General features: G+C 35.1%; 1 protein-coding gene and 1 long non-coding RNA gene across 3 annotated transcripts in view; both read right to left on the minus strand.

Moving 5' to 3' along the window:
• Positions 1-18,444, minus strand: part of LOC126745138 (protein timeless homolog) — an 817,207-nt gene that overhangs the window by 635,716 nt on the left and 163,047 nt on the right. The window lies entirely within an intron of this gene.
• On the minus strand, positions 13,515-15,730 carry LOC126745143 (uncharacterized). 2 transcript variants are annotated; one of them, XR_007663441.1, is made up of 3 exons: positions 14,724-15,730; positions 14,512-14,650; positions 13,515-13,911 (listed from the first exon to the last, which is right to left on the minus strand). It is a non-coding gene; the product is annotated as an uncharacterized LOC126745143 (long non-coding RNA). The 2 variants fall into 2 exon arrangements; XR_007663440.1 differs by lacking the exon at positions 13,515-13,911 and adding an exon at positions 13,955-14,396.

The raw sequence follows: 18,444 nt of genomic DNA on the forward strand, positions 1-18,444 counted from the left end.
CATACATTTTATTGATCAATTGGATTATCATAATACATTTTTTTAATTTTTTCTTTTTAATTTTGGTAATACTATATATTTATGTATATTATTCTAGGGTAAAATCAAAATGATATCCTGAGGACCTAAGCACTGATGATTCCACCGTTTCAAAAGCTAAATCACTTGTTACCAAATTATGGAAAAAAAATAAAGAACAAAAAATTAAAATTCGAAGATTGCAATAAACAAATTTGCCCCAAAGAAATTGAATTAGATCTCAAGTCATTATTAAAATACTTAAGAAATAATAACATGATTTTCGAAAAAGCCCAACATACTACATATTTTATTTGACTTGTAAAAGTACTTGTTTGTATATTACTACTAATAAACTATCTAATCTATTCTATTGTACCATAGTCTTTATTCTTAGGTAAGCTTTGTTTTTTAGTATAAATTAATATGATAATATTTGGTATTATATTATATAGGTCACTGTTAAATGTCTCAAAACCATTGTACAGGCTAAATAATACTCATAATAAAAATTTTATAACCTATAAAAAACCTGCAACTGCTTCACAATTTGAACATCCTTGTAGTTTTAACTCTTTCTGCTGAATCAATACTGTCCCTTTGAAAAAGTCAGCACCATAGAAGTATATATTATGTGATATAAAGTAAGTGATGTAAAACTGAGTTTTGTCCAATATAATAATAACAATAAAATTTTGCAAAATGTTAATAATTTGTGTCTTAAAACATGATTTATTAGGAAATCTATAATATTATATTAATAAAATATTTAATTTCCATAAAAATGCTTTAACAAAAATGGTGCCTTTTATTAGGACCTTCCTCTAACGAAGTCCGTTAAAAAAAAACACATAAATAGCTCATAAATGGTAATATTACTTATACTCAAACTCATAATAATTAATAAAAATTTATCAGGTAAATATTTGTTGACGACGTCACTGGTAGAGAGTGCTTGTATCAGTGGCATCAACAATGCAATCGAGCGGCGTTGCGATGCCATTACCGTTTTCTCGTTTTTTCGTACTTTATTTTCATTTATTTAAAGTTAATATTGACTTCGATATAGAGTATTTTATCAAATTTATTTTAAAAAAATGCTTGATATTTTATTAAAGGGGAGCAGTAGTATTGTTTTGAGCCTTCGGAAACAACTGAAAATTTTTATGATATTAAAAGTGATTTTTGCCATTTCTCTATAAGCATTTTGCATCAGAGATGTTGCAAGCAAACAAACCTGTTCCTTAGTTCCACGCCATGCTACTTCTAGCCTTTCAATGTTCTAAGGAATTTAAGGAATTTTAAGGGAATTTGCATAAAAAATTACCCCCAAGGGCAAACCAGCTAAAGATTTTTTGCTAAAAATGTGAAGAATTTAGTATACAGGGTGATTCAAAAGTAAGCGGCATCCTTTCAGGGGCGTATTCCTTGTATGAAAATAAGGCAAAAAGTTCATATTAATATGGATTCGAAATTGCTTCCTAAGGGAGCTACGCCCCTTTGAATAGGACCCCTTGAAGACAATTTTTTCTCTATAACTTTAAAACCCTTTAGAATTAAATTTTGAAAATTGGTGTACTGCATAAACATTTCATCGTGAATAAGATTCTAAATTCAAATTTTTTAAATTTTGTTCAGGTGCGTCACACAGCGCGGGGGTTGGTAAGGGTAAAACATCCCTTTTTCTTTTACTCTTTAGGTTATTGTGATTTTGTTTGAAAATTATAAAATTTTAGAGTCTTATACGTAAAAAAGGATTCGATAGAGCGTACCATTTACGAGAAAATCGACTTTGAAAATTTTCTGATTGCGTATGTTTAATACATAATAAAATTACTGGATACGCATTTAAAACGAAGTTGGCGGTTGTTTTTTGGTTTTTGGCATTTAAATGACTGATAAATGTCATTGTAAAATACAATTTACTTTGTCAAAGTAAAATTAGTTTCATAGAGTGTTTTACAAATTACTATTTATTATTAATAAGAAGGGGATTGCCTTTGTTGAGTTTGGTACTTTGTATTTCTAAGTTTAAAAAGCAAACTTGGATTTTACGTATCAAGAACAAGCTGATACTCACATGTTTAGAAGAGCATTTGGTAATTGTGTTGAAGCAAGACAATTGTATCATGAGGCATTTCCTAATCGACGAGTGCCACACCGTACGGTTTTCGCAAGAGTAGATCGTAATTTAAGGGAAACAGGTAAATTCAAAAATGTGAGTAATATCGCATAATATCTACTTAAATTTTGCTTAAGGAACATTTTAAAGACAGGAAGTTGTTGGGCGACCAAGAAATGCCAGAACCCTAGCATTAGAAGAAAGCGTGCTAGATCGTATTGAAGAAGATCCATCTTTGAGCACTCGCATCATCGTAAATCAAGAAGGGTCCTCTCAGTCAACCGTATGGAGAATTTTGCACGATATGTTACTTTACCCTCATCATATTCAACGGGTTCAGGCTTTGGAAGAGCGAGATTTCCTTCCTCGTGTACACTTCTGTAATTGGCTAGAAGAAAACCGCGTTGCTTTTGAAAATTTTGAGAAGAAAATTTTATTTACTGACGAGGCCGGCTTCACAAGAAACGGAATTTTCAATTTCCACAACAACCACCTATGGACGGATGAGAATCCCCATGCTACGGTACAGAAGGCATATCAGCAGCAGTTTAGTTTAAACGTGTGTTTAGACCTGTATTTATAGTTTTTAGTTTAGACCTGTATTTATGCCGCAACGACTTAAAGGACAAATTTACACAATTTTTTTACAGAATGAATTACCACAAATATTAGAAAATCTACCACTTCAATTACGAGCACAAATGTGGTTTATGCACGATGGTGCTCCCCCATATTTTAGCATTCTCGCTAGAGAACATTTAAATAATGCCTATCAAAACCGCTGGATAGGTCGTGGGGGTCCAGTGCCATGGCCACCACGGTCTCCTGACCTAAACCCCCTTGATTTTTATTTATGGGGACATCTAAAACAACTAGTTTATTCCCGCCCTATACCCAATATTGATGTTCTCAGGCAAAGAATAGAGGAAGGATTTCAGACAATTAAAAACAATCCAAGAATTCTACCACGTGTACACCATAATCTAATAAAAAGATTAAGAGCTTGCCGTGACGCGAATGGTAATAATTTTGAACACTTTCTATAAATTGTTAAATAAAATGTGAGTAAAATGTGTCTTTTTTGTCCATCGTAATGCGAATTAATTTTCATCAATAAACATACGCAATCAGAACATTTTCAAAGTCGCTTTTCTCGTAAATGGTACGCTCTATCGAATTGAACTAAGAGTACCTTTTTTACGTATAAGACTCTAAAATTTTATAATTTTCAAACAAAATCACAATAACCTAAAGAGTAAAAGAAAAAGAGATGTTTTACCCTTACCAACCCCCGCATGCGACGCACCTGAATAAAATTTAAAAAATTTGAATTTAGAATCTTATTCACAACGAAATGTTTATGCAGTACACCAATTTTTAAAATTTAATTCTAAAGGGTTTTAAAGTTATAGAGAAAAAATTGTCTTCAAGGGGTCCTATTCAAAGGGGCGTAGCTCCCTTAGGAAGCAATTTCGAACCCATATTAATATGAACTTTTTGCCTTATTTTCATACAAGGATTACGCCCCTGAAAGGATGCCGCTTACTTTTGAATCACCCTGTATTGTTGGGAATTTGGGGAAATTAAAGAAATTTGTGTAGGAGGGAAAAAATTTGTCTTTTTCATCACTTTAAATCATTTTATTAATAATTTAATTTGATTTTTTGATCACCCTGAGTCTATTGTTTTTTTTTAGAAACGGCTGGACCTTCTAGAAGTACTTCTACTTCTAACTCTAAGGTATTGCAAGTCTCACTGGCTGACTCTTTCAAGCAAATGCAAAAGTGGGACATCAGTTTATCCAAAGCGAAGGAGTTTCACTGCCTTATAGGTGAAATGATATGTTTAGATAATCAGCCATTCAGCATTGTATCAGATGGTGGCTTTACTCGGTTACTGAAGACAGCAATTCCAAATGATCAAATTCCTTTTGACAGATACTTCAGAGAAAAAGTTGTACCAGATATTTACCCAAGATGTAAAGCACAACGTGTCAGCACAGTGACTTAAACAATTTCAAATATGTTGGGAAAAGCATCTTTTACTACAGATATTTGGACGCGCAAATATACAAACAGTTCTTTTTTGTCTGTCACAATCCATTTTTTTGAAAAAACATGTTTAAGTTTAAACCAGAGATCCCATTTTTCACTTGCCTGCAAGAAGTTTTCAGGATCTCATACAGGAGACGCCATAGCTGAAGCATTTCATTCTTTGTTACAAGAATGGAATATAAAAAAGGAACATATTCACTTAGTATTAGCAGACCATGCTGCCAATATGAGGAATGGTTTTGTTAAGGCAAAAGTAAATTATGAAGCATGCTTCATTCATTCTTTACAACTTGTAATACAGGATGCTATAGGAACTCAACGTGCAGTCAGTGATTTAATAGCAATATCAAGAAAAATCGTTTCGCATTTCAATCACTCTCAAACTGCTTGCGATAAACTAAGTAAACTTCAAGAACAACTAAACCTTCCCAAACATAAACTTTTCCAGGATGTACAAACACGTTGGAATCCCTCATTTTATCTACTCTCTCGCCTACTTGAACAAAAACAAGCGGTAAATTTATATATTTTGGATCATGGGACTGTTACAGACTTGACATTTTCCGAATGGGAATTAGTTGGAAGCGTTTTAAATTTGTTAAAGCCATTTGAAGACATTACAAAAATTACAAGTTCCTCAGACTGCTGCATATCTGAAGTCATTCCATTTGTTTCGACTATCACTGCCTATCTTAACAAAGAAAACGCTAATTTTGCAGGAGTAGGTACAAGGAAAGAAGGATTGAAAAGCAGCTTAAATAAACGATTTCAGAATATATTTCTAAAAAAATATTATACCATCGCGACTTTCTTGGATCCTCGCTTAAAAGACAATTTTTTTACAACAAAAGACCGTAATTTTATATGCGAATACATAACTACAAATCTAAAGTCGCTAATAAAAGAAACCAATAAATCTGTAGAACATTCTAGTTCCCCTGTCATTTCAGATACAATAAATGAAACTATAGAAATTGATAGTGATGACGACAAACCACTTGCTAATATGCTCGAACTTCTGAACCTGAGTCTAGATCTGGCCAAAATCTGTTTTGGGAAGTGTACGAAGAATTTGCCGGAGAAGGGATGAGCTCCATAACAACAAAAACCATTCCAACAACATCTTGTGACACAAAATCATCTTCTAGAGCATCCATTTGTGAAGAAGTGAATGCTGGAATTGCAGAATATAAAAAATATCCTCTTCTTGAAAGAAAAGCGAATCCTATTTCTTGGTGGCAAGAAAAACGAGAAGTTCTACCATTATTATATAATCACGCTCTTATATATTTATCTGCACCAGTTGGCATTGTTGCAAGTGAGCAAATATTTTCAGAAGCTGGAACCGTAAATTCGGCGAAAAGGAATCGGCTGAATCCAGAAATAACCGAGAGACTGATATTTTTACATGATAATTTGCCTAAACTCCCTAAACTTCATTATTCATATTAAATTCCTCTATTTCATATTATATCTACCATAATTTCTTAAGATTAAGTTGTTTGAATTATACTTTAAATTTAAAAATAAAAAAATAAAATCTTTTAAACTGCTATGGTTATTTTTTTACACATCGGCCGATATGTTTATATCTATCGGCCGATACCGATAATCGGCTCTCGGCCGATATATCGGTCGATCACTATTTTTTATGCAACTGTTTTTTTATTACGAGTTTCAAATATAAGCTAAAATATATTGATTGGATATCTTAAATTTCTTGAATATACGGGAAAGAAAACGTTTCTTTTCTTAACTGGAATAACTTGCACATCGGTTAAGCAAAAATGATTATCCAAACAAATTATAATTTTGCCGGTTGGTTTTCTCCCAAAAAGGTCTTTATGAAAAAGAAAATTACGTTTTTACAATAAAAAATGTATGGATTAAATAAGCTCGTTCCACCAACTGTAGGGTTTTTAACAAGCACAATCATCATTATTGGGAAACCGAAAATCCAAATCAAGTAGCGGAAAAGAGATTTCAAGTACGGTCTATATTTAATATTTCGTATGGGATAGTAGCTAAACTGCATAAGTTATTTAATTAAAAAATATTCTTTCTACAACCGTTTAATAAAAGGCTTATTATTCACGTATTTTTAATAATTAATAAAACCAATTACTTACCCCATGAGTAATAACTCATTACTTATGGATCATTAATAACGGGTGTGGTTGTCATGGTAATTCTGTATTTTATAAAAGAAAAAAGAGGCCAAAACCCAAATGGAAATAATGTAAAGTGTTCCCTGGCTATTAAAATAATTGCCAGTAAGATGTTTTTGAAGCGTTGCTTGACAACTTGACAAGTTATACTATTAATAGAAAGATTTATGTATCCTGGAGTACATTAAGTAAGTAATTTCAGTTTGTCAGTGAAAAAAAGAGTCCAGTGAGGCCATGCAGCCTCATATAAAGGCCTACTGCCTCATACAAAGACATCTAGCCAACAAAACTTTATAAAACAATTGTTTAATTGTGCCACTGGAGAGTACTAGTGGATTGTAATTGTTTATCTGTATATTTATCGAAGGACCACAGCTTATATGGCGCTGAACCAATTAACTTAATAAATGAAACAAACTTTCAACAATATAAATTATGGTCATTTATTAGATCTGAAGACAGGAAAATGGAACAGTTATTCAGTAAAGCAGTTGTAAACTATGAATTGTCTTTGCTGTCCTTTTGTATACTTAATTTTACCTTATTTACACTCACTTTGCTTCTTAGCAGGTAACTTCACTCACTTCTTACTAACTACTAACAATGGTTCTTATACTCTAATTACAACGGGTTAATTACTTGAACGTATCAACACACGACGACCGAGCTTATAACTAGCGACAATAATACAGAAAATTTTTTTACTGGGTTTAAAGTATAAGGGTGCTTACTGTCCTTTCTAGGTCATTAAAGGTGTAAAGAGAGAGAGAGAGAAAGAGAAAAACCCGTCTTGGGTATTAGGGGTATTGGGGATAATAGAGGAAAACTTCCGTGAGCAACTTCTCACTCCCATCCGACTACGACTCGCGACTCGACGCACACACTACTTCTCGACGACAGTACCTCAACTTGACTGTGACAGTAACTCAACCCGACTATATACTGCAACTCTTGGACCAGTATTTTGCTATCAAGAGTCTGGACAGAGAGGGAGACCCATATTAGGGTTGAAAGAGTAAAGGGAATACGGGTAACTCGTAACCCAACTTGACTTCTACAACAACTGTTTTCCTAAATTTTGACCTACGACTTTTTTACCAGCTTGTTTTAGTTAGTGGGTGTAAAGATGTTCAATAAGTGCCTCTTTCATAAACAAGGGATGTGAAAACCGGCTTAAGACCTAAGAGCCTGACAGTTTTATGGCAATTTATGGGTTATATTTGTTTTTCTTAAAAGTTTGAAACGTTTAAAAGAAACCACTTCAAATTGATTATTTTCTAACCTGTGGGAACCTTCTAGGAATCGATGATGTCCTTAAAATTATGAACATAGAGCAATTAAAAAATAAATACATCTCGATGACAGAAAAGGGTGTTGTTGGGTTATTTCCCAACACCTGCTTTTCTGGGCTGTATTTGCAAGGCAGGATATCTACTCCTGCATTTTAAGGATAGCGCGTCAGTTGAATAGGCGAAGGTAAACATCACCGATTAGACACCATGGAAGGGAATCTCGCTGAATGCCATAGAGGAACACAAGATTCCTCAACCTCGCCTGCAGTTGGATACTTTCCAAACTGGACTGCGCTAGAGACGATCAAGATCTTGGATTACCGATATTAGCAGAAGGTTTACTGGTGGCACTACTACTACTGGTCCGCATACGAAGCCTCAATACAAAACACTCAGGTAATTTATGACACGGGCACAGCCAAGGCAAGGGCTGCGCTTGATGTTACCACACCGATGTTAATTAGATAATTTATGGAAGGTGACCCTGCTGTGGTGCTAGTCGAATTGGACCCAAACGGAAGCAGGAGAGAATTCGTTATTGCCTTAGCCTACTTTCAGGGGGACACAGACAAAGCACCACCTTTGAATATTAAGAGACTAGTGGAATATTGTAGATGCTATAGATAGACCCTGATCATTGGTTGTGATGCGAATGCCGACAATACAGTATGGAGAAGCACGGACACGAACAAAAGAGGTGCGTCACTGCTAGAATACCCTAACATGGGGATTGCAAGTAGTAGAAATAATTTAACGTTTTGCAACGCCATTAGAGGAGAGGTTTTTGATCTGACCCTCATAGCTAACAAATCTCTTCAAATGACTGGAGGGTCTCTGAAGAGGACTCATGTCGGATCATCAAACACATCAGAAAGAAAATCGTTAAAGAGTCAATCGCTCTACAGAAACATCAGGGCAATAGATTGGACCAATAGAATCCACTCGCAAGATCTGCACTCTAGAATCACTAGAAACACATTTTCCATTACAACATCTGAGGAATTGGATGCATCAGTAGAGAAACTAACTGATACGATAATATCCTCATTTCATACCTTGGTCGAATAGAAATCTTAGAGAAACTGCGCAGCAAAGCAAGATTGGAATTCAATAGAGAGCCAAAAGAATTAAAAATTGGGAATTGTATAGAAAAGCCCCAACCACCTTTAACAGGGAGTGAAGGAAGTCCGTAAGGAAATCATGGAAGTTTTCTTAAGGACGTCCCAGCCACAGCCAGGCTGCATAAAGCCCTTCAGAAGGAGGCACGAATCCGATATGCATACTGAAAGATGGAATGGTACCTATACAGATACTTTTAATGAGATATTAGTGCTTCTTCTTAGAACTCACTTTCCTGACTTCAGGTTTGGGGCTTCGGATACTGACATTCAAGTGGCATGGCCACAAATTGAGCGAAAGGCGACGAACCAGGTCATCGGGAACTTAGTAACCAGTTCGCCTATCAGATGGACAAATCAACTATTAGGATTCCCAGGCAAAGGGTGAAATATCTGGGTCTCGCCCTGGATAGAAAAGTCACCTGAGTATCGCACCTCGAACAGTTACTGGAAAAAGACACGACGAATCTTTGGACCGCAAGAGAACTACTTGGTAGATCCTGGGGTCATCCTACATGACCTATTGGATATATTACCAGAGGGTAAGACCCACCATATTGTACAAGGCTCTGGTATCGTGGATGAAAACTGAGCCGAAGACAGCCATATCGAGACAATGCAGGCTACAAAGAATCGCATGTCTATGCGTCACAGAGGCCCTGAAATTAACCCCAATGCTAGGCATGGAACCTCTTAAACGTAGCACCGCTCAATACAGCTATACAATAGTTTCGATAGGAAATACAGGGAATATAAGGGAAGAATGGTGCGCAAATTCAAGGTGAGTACGGGATGAATGGCAAATGCGGTACACAGATGAACTAAAGACGCTATGAGGAGTTGGGATAGGAATAGTAAGGCCTAGACCTCACAAATATATAACACTGAGCAAGGATACAACAATTTTTCAACTGGAACGATATCATGCCATATCGGAGACTGTGGAAATCCCAAAGAGGACATAAGTGAATACAAGTTAAGATAACCTCGAATAATTAATCGATTCTTAGGGACCTGAGCAGCTGTACATATAGGTTTAAATACAGAAGAAGTCTCTTCGTGGAGACTGAAAACTTGCGAAGAATTAACCGATACCCAAAAACAAAAAAAAAGAAATGCCCATCAATGACCGTCCAGTCTCGGTGATCGCCAAGCTAATGAAAAAACTTGTCAACTAGCAAATTTTGAAATACCTGGAGTCCACCAAGATCATAAGCGAGAGCCAGTACGGCTTTCGAAGACACAGATCTACTGGCGACCTATTGACCTATGTCAAACATGTTTGAACCGAAGCTATCGAGAAATATGGTAAATCCCCCACAATAGCTCTTAATATTTCAAAGGCATTCGATAGGGTCTGGTATGAAAACTTCTTAAACAAACTGTACTCCTATAGTTTACCACCAAGATTTGCTTGGCTTGGGAGCTTCATTTATAACTATAATTCATCCAGGTCATCGTTGATGGACCTATGCAAGGTGTAGGTTTCAAATTAACTCTGGTGTCCCTCAGGGATGGATCTTGTCCCCTACCCTTTTCGTGTTACATATCAACGACCTTGTCGACAAGACTTCTAATCCAATTTATAGCTTTACTGATGATAGTACATTGCCAACTAGATGACTTCAGCCGACACCCAGTGCCAAAGGCGTCGCCAGGTAAAAACTATTAATGCCAATCTTAACGTCATTTTGGAGTGGGGTGGGGCAATTCAGCTTAATCAGTTAAGCTTAATGCAGCTAAGACTCGCTCGTTAGGTGTAAAGGTTGGAAGCAATCTGTTTTGTCATCATCATGTAGTGGGAATAGCTAAAGCAGCTTCTCGAAACCTTGGGACTTTTTTTAAGACGAAAAGGCTGTATATACAACAACAACTTCTGATACTTTATAAGGCTCAGATTTGTCCTCTTTAGTATTATACTCTTTGGTAGTATACTCTCTCATGTAGAGAACCATACGGCTTATAGGAGATCCAGAAGATAGAACCTTCGACAGTATGACGGTAGAAGGATGGTGACGGTCCTTACTCTGTTTCATCGATACCATCACGATAAATGCTCTTCTAAACTGCTATATCATTCCATTAAGAGCTATTCATGCAAGATAGGCAAATGTGACACAGACATCTAGAACATAGCTATATCGGGACTCCTTTCTATGGAGTGCAAGTCTGGAATCAACTCCCAAAGCACATCTTTCCTAAACATTACAGAACTTAATAAGAAAAATATCCACAGACACCTTCATAGCGCTGGCATTACTCGTGATTCTTAAGCACCATAGGATGTGCCCTTTAGTGACAGTGGACAAGAAGTTTTGGGCAGAAACAGTTCATACAGCTGCCTATTTACGAAATAGAAGTATGGCTTCAGGACTTAGCAAAACTCCATTTGAATTGTTGTATAGCAGGAAGCCTGATGTCATGAATGTAAGAATATTTGGTGGCATTGTGATGCTGCATATTCCAAAACAAAGGACATTAAAATGGGATAAGAAAGCTGTAAAACATATCTTGGTTATAAAGAGCTATCGAGTATATAATCCAGAGACAGGGGCTGTAACCACAAGTAGGGATGTTATAATAATGGAGAAGCCATCTGATGTTAATGAAACAACAATTACAATGAACAAGCCCGAAATTATTAGAGACTCAGTTTCAATAGGAGACTCAGTTTCAGTGGGAGACTGTGTGGAGTACCAAACTATGGAGGAGGCGAGTGACAGTTTAACTGAAGGGAGGCAAGAAGGTCAAGAAGGTCAAGCAGAATACCTAAGGTAAAAACTTCCAGTGACTATGTGACTTATCTGATAGGTGAGAAGCCAGATTTGGATGATCCTGTGACGTGGCATGGGATTTGGTGGATGCTCCAGAAAATGGTAGTATAGTGGAGTGTAAGTGGGTATTTAAGACGCATAATGCTGCCCAAAATGTGACATATAGAGCCAGGTTGGTGGCCAAAGCATATACTCAAAGGTATGGAATTGATTTTGAAGAAACTTTTTCTCCAGTTGCCAGACACTCAAATCTAAGATTGTTGTTGGCTTTGTCTGTGAAGCTTAATTTTGAAGTTGGCATTTTTAAATGGACAACTGAAAGAAAATGTTTTCATGAAGTTGCCAAAAGGCCCAAAAGTGTCAAATTCTGATAAGGCATTAAAGTTAAATAAGGCAATCTATGGGTTAAAGCAATCCTCAAGAGTTTGGTATAAAAAGGTTGAGGTTTTGTCGCAAAATTTAAATTACAAGAAATCAGAATTTGAACCTTTTTTATTCTTTAAACGTGAAGATGACAGAATGATTGTAATTGCGCTTTATATTGACGATTTTTTCATTTTTGGTAATTCTAAGAAACAGAACTTTTAAAATGTGAGTTAGCTTCTAATTTTAAGATTAAAGATCTAGGAGAGCTAAAACAATGTTCAGGAATGAGAGTTACATAAATAGGGATAAAAATGAGATTTTTATAGATCAAGAGAGGTATATTGAACAGTTGTTAAAGATATTCAATATGAGTACCTGTAAAGAGGTGTCAACACCTATTGAACCAAATGTTAATTTAGTTAAGGATAATGTGTCTGTTGAAAGGTTACCATATCAGCAGCTCATGGGTAGCTTGGTGTACTTATGTGTTTTGACTAGGCCTGATATTGCTTTTACAGTGAGTTATTTAAGTCAGTTTAACAATTGTTATAACGAGAGTCATTGGAAACGTTTGTTAAAATATTTGCAAGGTACGGAATCTTATGGATTAAAATATTATAATGATAATCAAGATTTGTTAAGTTTTGTTGATGCTGATTGGGGTAATAGTTTAGTCGACAGAAAGTGATATACTGGATTTTGCTTTAAAATTTCTGGTTCTATTGTGTCATGGAAAAGTAGAAAGCAAAAGACAGTTGCGTTAAGCAGCACGGAGGCTGAATATATGGCTATCTCGGAAGCATCTAAGGAAGCCATATATTTAAGGAATTAAGTCCAGGAGCTTATGTTAGAATCGAAAGGAGTAATTCTCTATAATGATAATCATAGTGCACGTAGGCTGGCTGTAAATCCAAGTTTGCATAAAAGATCGAAACACAATGATGTAAGGCATTATTTTATTCGAGAGCTGATTGCTGATAACTTGATAGTGTTGAAATATTTACAGACATCTGATATGCCCGCTGACCTATTAGACCCCCGAGACTAAAGGTTTAAATTCTCAAAAGCATTATAGATTTTTAGATAAGTTGGGAATTGTTAAGTGCTAGGTTAGTGTTTACTGACATTTGGAAAACATTTACACAAGTGGGAGTGTTGAATATTATGCTTTAAATGTAGCAACTTATTGCGGTGCGTTACATATAGTATGTGAACTTGTCTTAATATGTGTCACTCTTATGTCAACCATACTGTCAACGGATGGGTAATAATAAAGTAAGTCGCTTGTAAACACTGGACCTGTGAGTTTTTTTCCCGATATAACCTCAGGTTTTACAATTTTACGAGGACCTCCGTACCATATAGTTTAATGACAACATTTAATAAAAATTCCATGACAAAAATTAAAGAAATTCTTAAAACTTGGTTCTGTGTGAAGTGACTGACGAACATTTCAATGAGAACTAAATTCTCTTTCCGTTTCTTCTGAAGTTCTCTTTTCTGAGTGCTGAAAAATGTGCACGGCTTCATAACTACTTTATAACAGGAATAAATTAATTAGCTCTGTCCCATCGAACTTTCATGAGAATCACTTATGTCCGAGTCTGTTGACTTCACTCTTGACTCTGAGTCTCGTTTTAGCAGTGTAACGAAGTTACAAGATTTTGTCTTTATTTTATAGTAATAAGGGTAAGCCCAGGCAGTCTTTTATGGAACAACTTAGATAATTTTGCTCCGTTAACATTTTAACCTCTAAATTTATAATTTACATAATAAAAAGATACATTTTAAGCTTTACCTGTGAGTCATGAGTGGTTTATAATTGTAAATATACATAAAGAAACCAACTTAAAGAGGTTTCTAGCCTGATAGTATCCTGGAAAGGTTTGATTTCTTATAGGTTATGCCTAGTTCTCCGTTGACTATGTTGTAGCCTCTGGCCTTATTGTTTTCAGCCCTGGTTATTCTTAGGATAATAAAGAATCACAAATGCCTAAAACTGAGAGGGTTTTCATTACTACTTTATAACAGGAATAAATTAATTAGCTCTGTCCCATCGAACTTTCATGAGAATCACTTATGTCCGAGTCTGTTGACTTCACTCTTGACTCTGAGTCTCGTTTTAGCAGTGTAACGAAGTTACAAGATTTTGTCTTTATTTTATAGTAATAAGGGTAAGCCCAGGCAGTCTTTTATGGAACAACTTAGATAATTTTGCTCCGTTAACATTTTAACCTCTAAATTTATAATTTACATAATAAAAAGATACATTTTAAGCTTTACCTGTGAGTCATGAGTGGTTTATAATTGTAAATATACATAAAGAAACCAACTTAAAGAGGTTTCTAGCCTGATAGTATCCTGGAAAGGTTTGATTTCTTATAGGTTATGCCTAGTTCTCCGTTGACTATGTTGTAGCCTCTGGCCTTATTGTTTTCAGCCCTGGTTATTCTTAGGATAATAAAGAATCACAAATGCCTAAAACTGAGAGGGTTTTCATTACTATGCTACCAGTTTTCCGGTTATTTTCATGAAATTTTCCTTTCATGCTGTTGCATTGTTTACATGTTCTATTTTGCAAGTTTCAAGGTTTACCTACCTTGGGAAGCCCTGTTAAATGAAGGGGCATGCCCGGTGTGGCAAAATATAATATAAATCATGATTCAGTTTCCCGCGGTTTTCCTGAAAAGCCGGTTTTCTTGTACACATGTGGCCAGCTTTTGTTCCGCTGTTTTCACCTAGAAATACCCGGTTTTGAGAGCTGAAACTAAGTTTGTTTACCATATAAGGTCATAGCCTACAAGTCCGCACCGTTTTCATGAGGAAAAACTCTATTTTCATTAAGTTTTCCCAATTGCATTTTTATTTAACGATTGGTTCCGAAGATGTTCGTGAGTTGTCGGCATCCAAATTCCTGCGATGGGTATAAAAAGGTTCCAGGTCCACCAAGGATTCACATTCGTCGCAGTAAGGTCGTACCATACCTTTCGAGCGAAGTACCAGTAATTTTTCCATATTTCAATACCGTTAAATTTTCAATATTTACGTTTAATTTTGTCTTGACGTTGACAGTGTGAATTGGGTTAGGTAAGAGCCACCTGTTGACAGTTGACCGGCCGCTTCCAAGCTCGCGTATTAAGATCTTTATCGAATCCATTGCTATTGATATCGTTCCGTCCCGTTCCGTTTTATTTAATTTTAAAACTGTGGTTTGGACACTATCTTTCTTCGTGTTTTGTAGGGCAGGTAGTAAACGGGTGATTAAACCAACGTTTCATTAATTCCGTTCGCGAAAAGTTACATTCTTGTTTGCAACCGGAGAAACACTCACTGCGGATTTATTTTGTATTTAATTGATAATTTTTATTGTTGACTTTTTATTTTCTGCTCTGTCCGCGGCCGTACCGTTCCGTTTAATTGTTTGATTGATGAAAACTACTGCTTGGACACTATCTTTCTTCGTGTTTTGTAGGGCAGGCAGTAGCCGCGTTTATTAATTATTACTTGGCTTCTCAAAGTGGTGAGAGACAAGTAATAACCAAGTCCGTGATGTCATAATTACTTTTCGTATAGCAACAGAGCAGAGGTAAATGTTGACCGATTGATTGGGATTGCTTCGCTTGATTGGTGTTGAGTTTCCGGCTTTGCTTAACGAATGTCATCCGTAACCGCTTGTACAAAACATCATAATCCCGTCCCTTAAATCATACTATTTTGCGTCATTAATAGAATGCCGAATTTTCCGGTACATTTTCCCAAATAATTGCCTGTGCTTAATCACAGAAATTGGTAATGGGGATTGTTAGATTTTAAGGACACTTTTGTTCATTTAGTTTTAAGCAACCAAACCTGTTACTTATTAGTAATTGTAATAATAAAGATTAAGAGCAATAAGATCTCATTATAACCGGACAGTCTACTTTCAATCTCTACCTGGTTTCTCCACTGTCTAAAGGCTTACCCGAGAGGCTAGAGGAGACTCTAAGCTCCTTTAATTACTTAGAGTGGCGCCCGAGGCATTTTGTCGACTTTTCTCCTAGAACTGTACAAAGAAATAGTGAGGGGGGTTGACGGATACCCTGCGACGTCAAAGGTTGGGGGGTGGACATACGGCAAGTACGTGAGTACCCCCCGCTACAGCAGTATTTCTAGATTTTTCGAGAGCATTTGAAACAGTGAGTAGGAAAGGTTTGATTGAAAAATTAAAGCATTTGGGACTTTGGGATAATGTTTTGAGGTGGTTTCAATATTACTGATCTGAAAGTGTTATCAATGTGTTAGGAACAAAAATAATTTGTCGAAGAAAAAATTAGTTACTTACTTATTTTGACAGGCACAAAACAATAATATTTCCCTTTAATAAAATATGATAAGATACTCTATAAAGAAGTCAACATTCAAATTTAAATGAATGTAGATAACTTATATTAAAGAAAAATGTAACAACATCGCAACGCTGCCCGAGCGCATTGTTGATTCCAACGACACAAGTAATCTTTACCAGTGACGTCGTCAAAAATATTTACATGATAAATGTTTATTATTAATAGATTACGCTTTAAATTATAAAAAGTATTCCCGTTTATGAACTCTTTAAGCGTTTTTTTAACGTACTTCATTAGAGTAAAGGTATTTTATCTAATAAAAAGCATTTTTATGGACATTAAATATTTTATAATTATTATAGACTTCTTAATAATTTTTTATTATTCTACGTTTATGTCGACGGTTGTCCCTTGATATTATGTTACTACAATATTGGTATTTACTTGTAAAAAGATCGGTTAAATCGCCTTCTTCCCATGGTGCAGCACAAACGGCACAAGTTTTTACTATCATAACAGTTCACAAAAACACTGGAATGACTCAACGTTTTTCGTTTTTCAACCAAAAACTAAATAAAAAACACAGAACTTCACAAATTTCGAATGTAAATACAATGCCGTTTGTCAAGATGATATATCGCAAGATGACATCAACTTATGCCTGCGGTGTTGTCATTTCAAATTTTTTAGAAGCGGTTTTAGGAATTAGGTTATTATTTTTTTTTGCTTTGGAGATGTTATTTTTGCTCTTAGAATAACATATATCTATTTCTACTTTTTATTTTTAATCCAATATGTGTTGATATATAGCTGAAAATTTTCTCTTTCGAAAATGCGTATAAACTTGACAACAGAGAATCGATCAATATGTTTATGAACAAAACACCCCTCTTGCCCCTGTGCTTAAATTTATTGTATTTAATAGAATTAATACTTAATAAATTAATTATATGTAATCTTTGTTTTGTGTGAGATACCAATAATTGTAATTTATCATTTCCTTTTTGTAATACAGGGTGATCCGGTTTCGATGGCGGAAAATTAAATGGCCGACGGAGAACGAAAAAATAATAAGTTTGCTATTATAAATAATATTCGAAAAATGATTCGTTAAAAAATTACAGGGTGTCAAAATTCTAATTAAAAAAATCAATTTTTTGTATTTTTCTTAAACCACTTTAGATATTTTAATGAAATTTGGCACGTTTAGACAGTTGATCAAGACGCATCTTTTTGTGCAAAAATTATTAATTTTATTCACCAGTGACGTGTGCGCGGGCCGACCTTCATACAATTTTAATTAATTTTAATTAAAAAAAATGATGCGCCACGGTTTTTTTTTTATTTCTTTTTTTTATGAAATCCTTGTTTAATTTAAAATAAAAAACATCTCTTTACTTTTTGTCGTACGACACACTGTTTGCGAGTAAAAAAATAAATTTTTATAAATGCTGATTTTTTTTTATTAAACAAAAAATATGAAAATACTAAATTTAATTACAGACTAAATTATTCTGTTGGGTTTTTGTTCTGATTTGGCTAAAAAAGACACAATAATCTGGATTCCGAAATTCAAATAATGAATATCATAATGCCGGCAAGAAGGCAATGCATGCATAAAACAAAAGACGGTTTGTTTTTATTTTATTATGACAGTTAATTATTTAAGTAAGTCAAATTATTGCGTTGGTTAACTTATTAATTTTGCTATTGTTAACAGTGTTGTTAAAAGTATTGTGAAAAATGCGTTTTTCAAGTAATAAATACGCTGATCTTCATTTTTGTTATGGATTTTGTGATGGAAATGCGGAAGCGGCAGTTCGTGAATATCGAAGACGGTATCCAAATAGAAGAATTCCAGATGCTCGCGTGTTCATTAGAACACATCAAAATTTTAGGAACTTTGGTCTACGTAGTAATAATGAACAATACCGAAACCAGAGAAATAATAATGAAAATCGTGTATTGCGCACTTTTGATAATAATCCAAGGCTGAGCTCTCGCAAGGCAGCTCAACAACTACAAATTCCTAAATCTCAAATATTGCGAACCTTACACGCTGACCACAGGCATGCATATCACCTACAGCCTGTTCAGGGTTTACACCCTGGTGATGCTGAAAAGAGAGTATGATTTTTTCAGTGGCTTTTAAACTCAACAGAGGAAAATCCCGACTTTTTACACAAGATACTTTGGACAAGATACTT

Source organism: Anthonomus grandis, chromosome 15 (genome assembly GCF_022605725.1).
Source record: "Anthonomus grandis grandis chromosome 15, icAntGran1.3, whole genome shotgun sequence".
NCBI classification, from domain to species: Eukaryota; Metazoa; Arthropoda; class Insecta; order Coleoptera; family Curculionidae; genus Anthonomus; species Anthonomus grandis.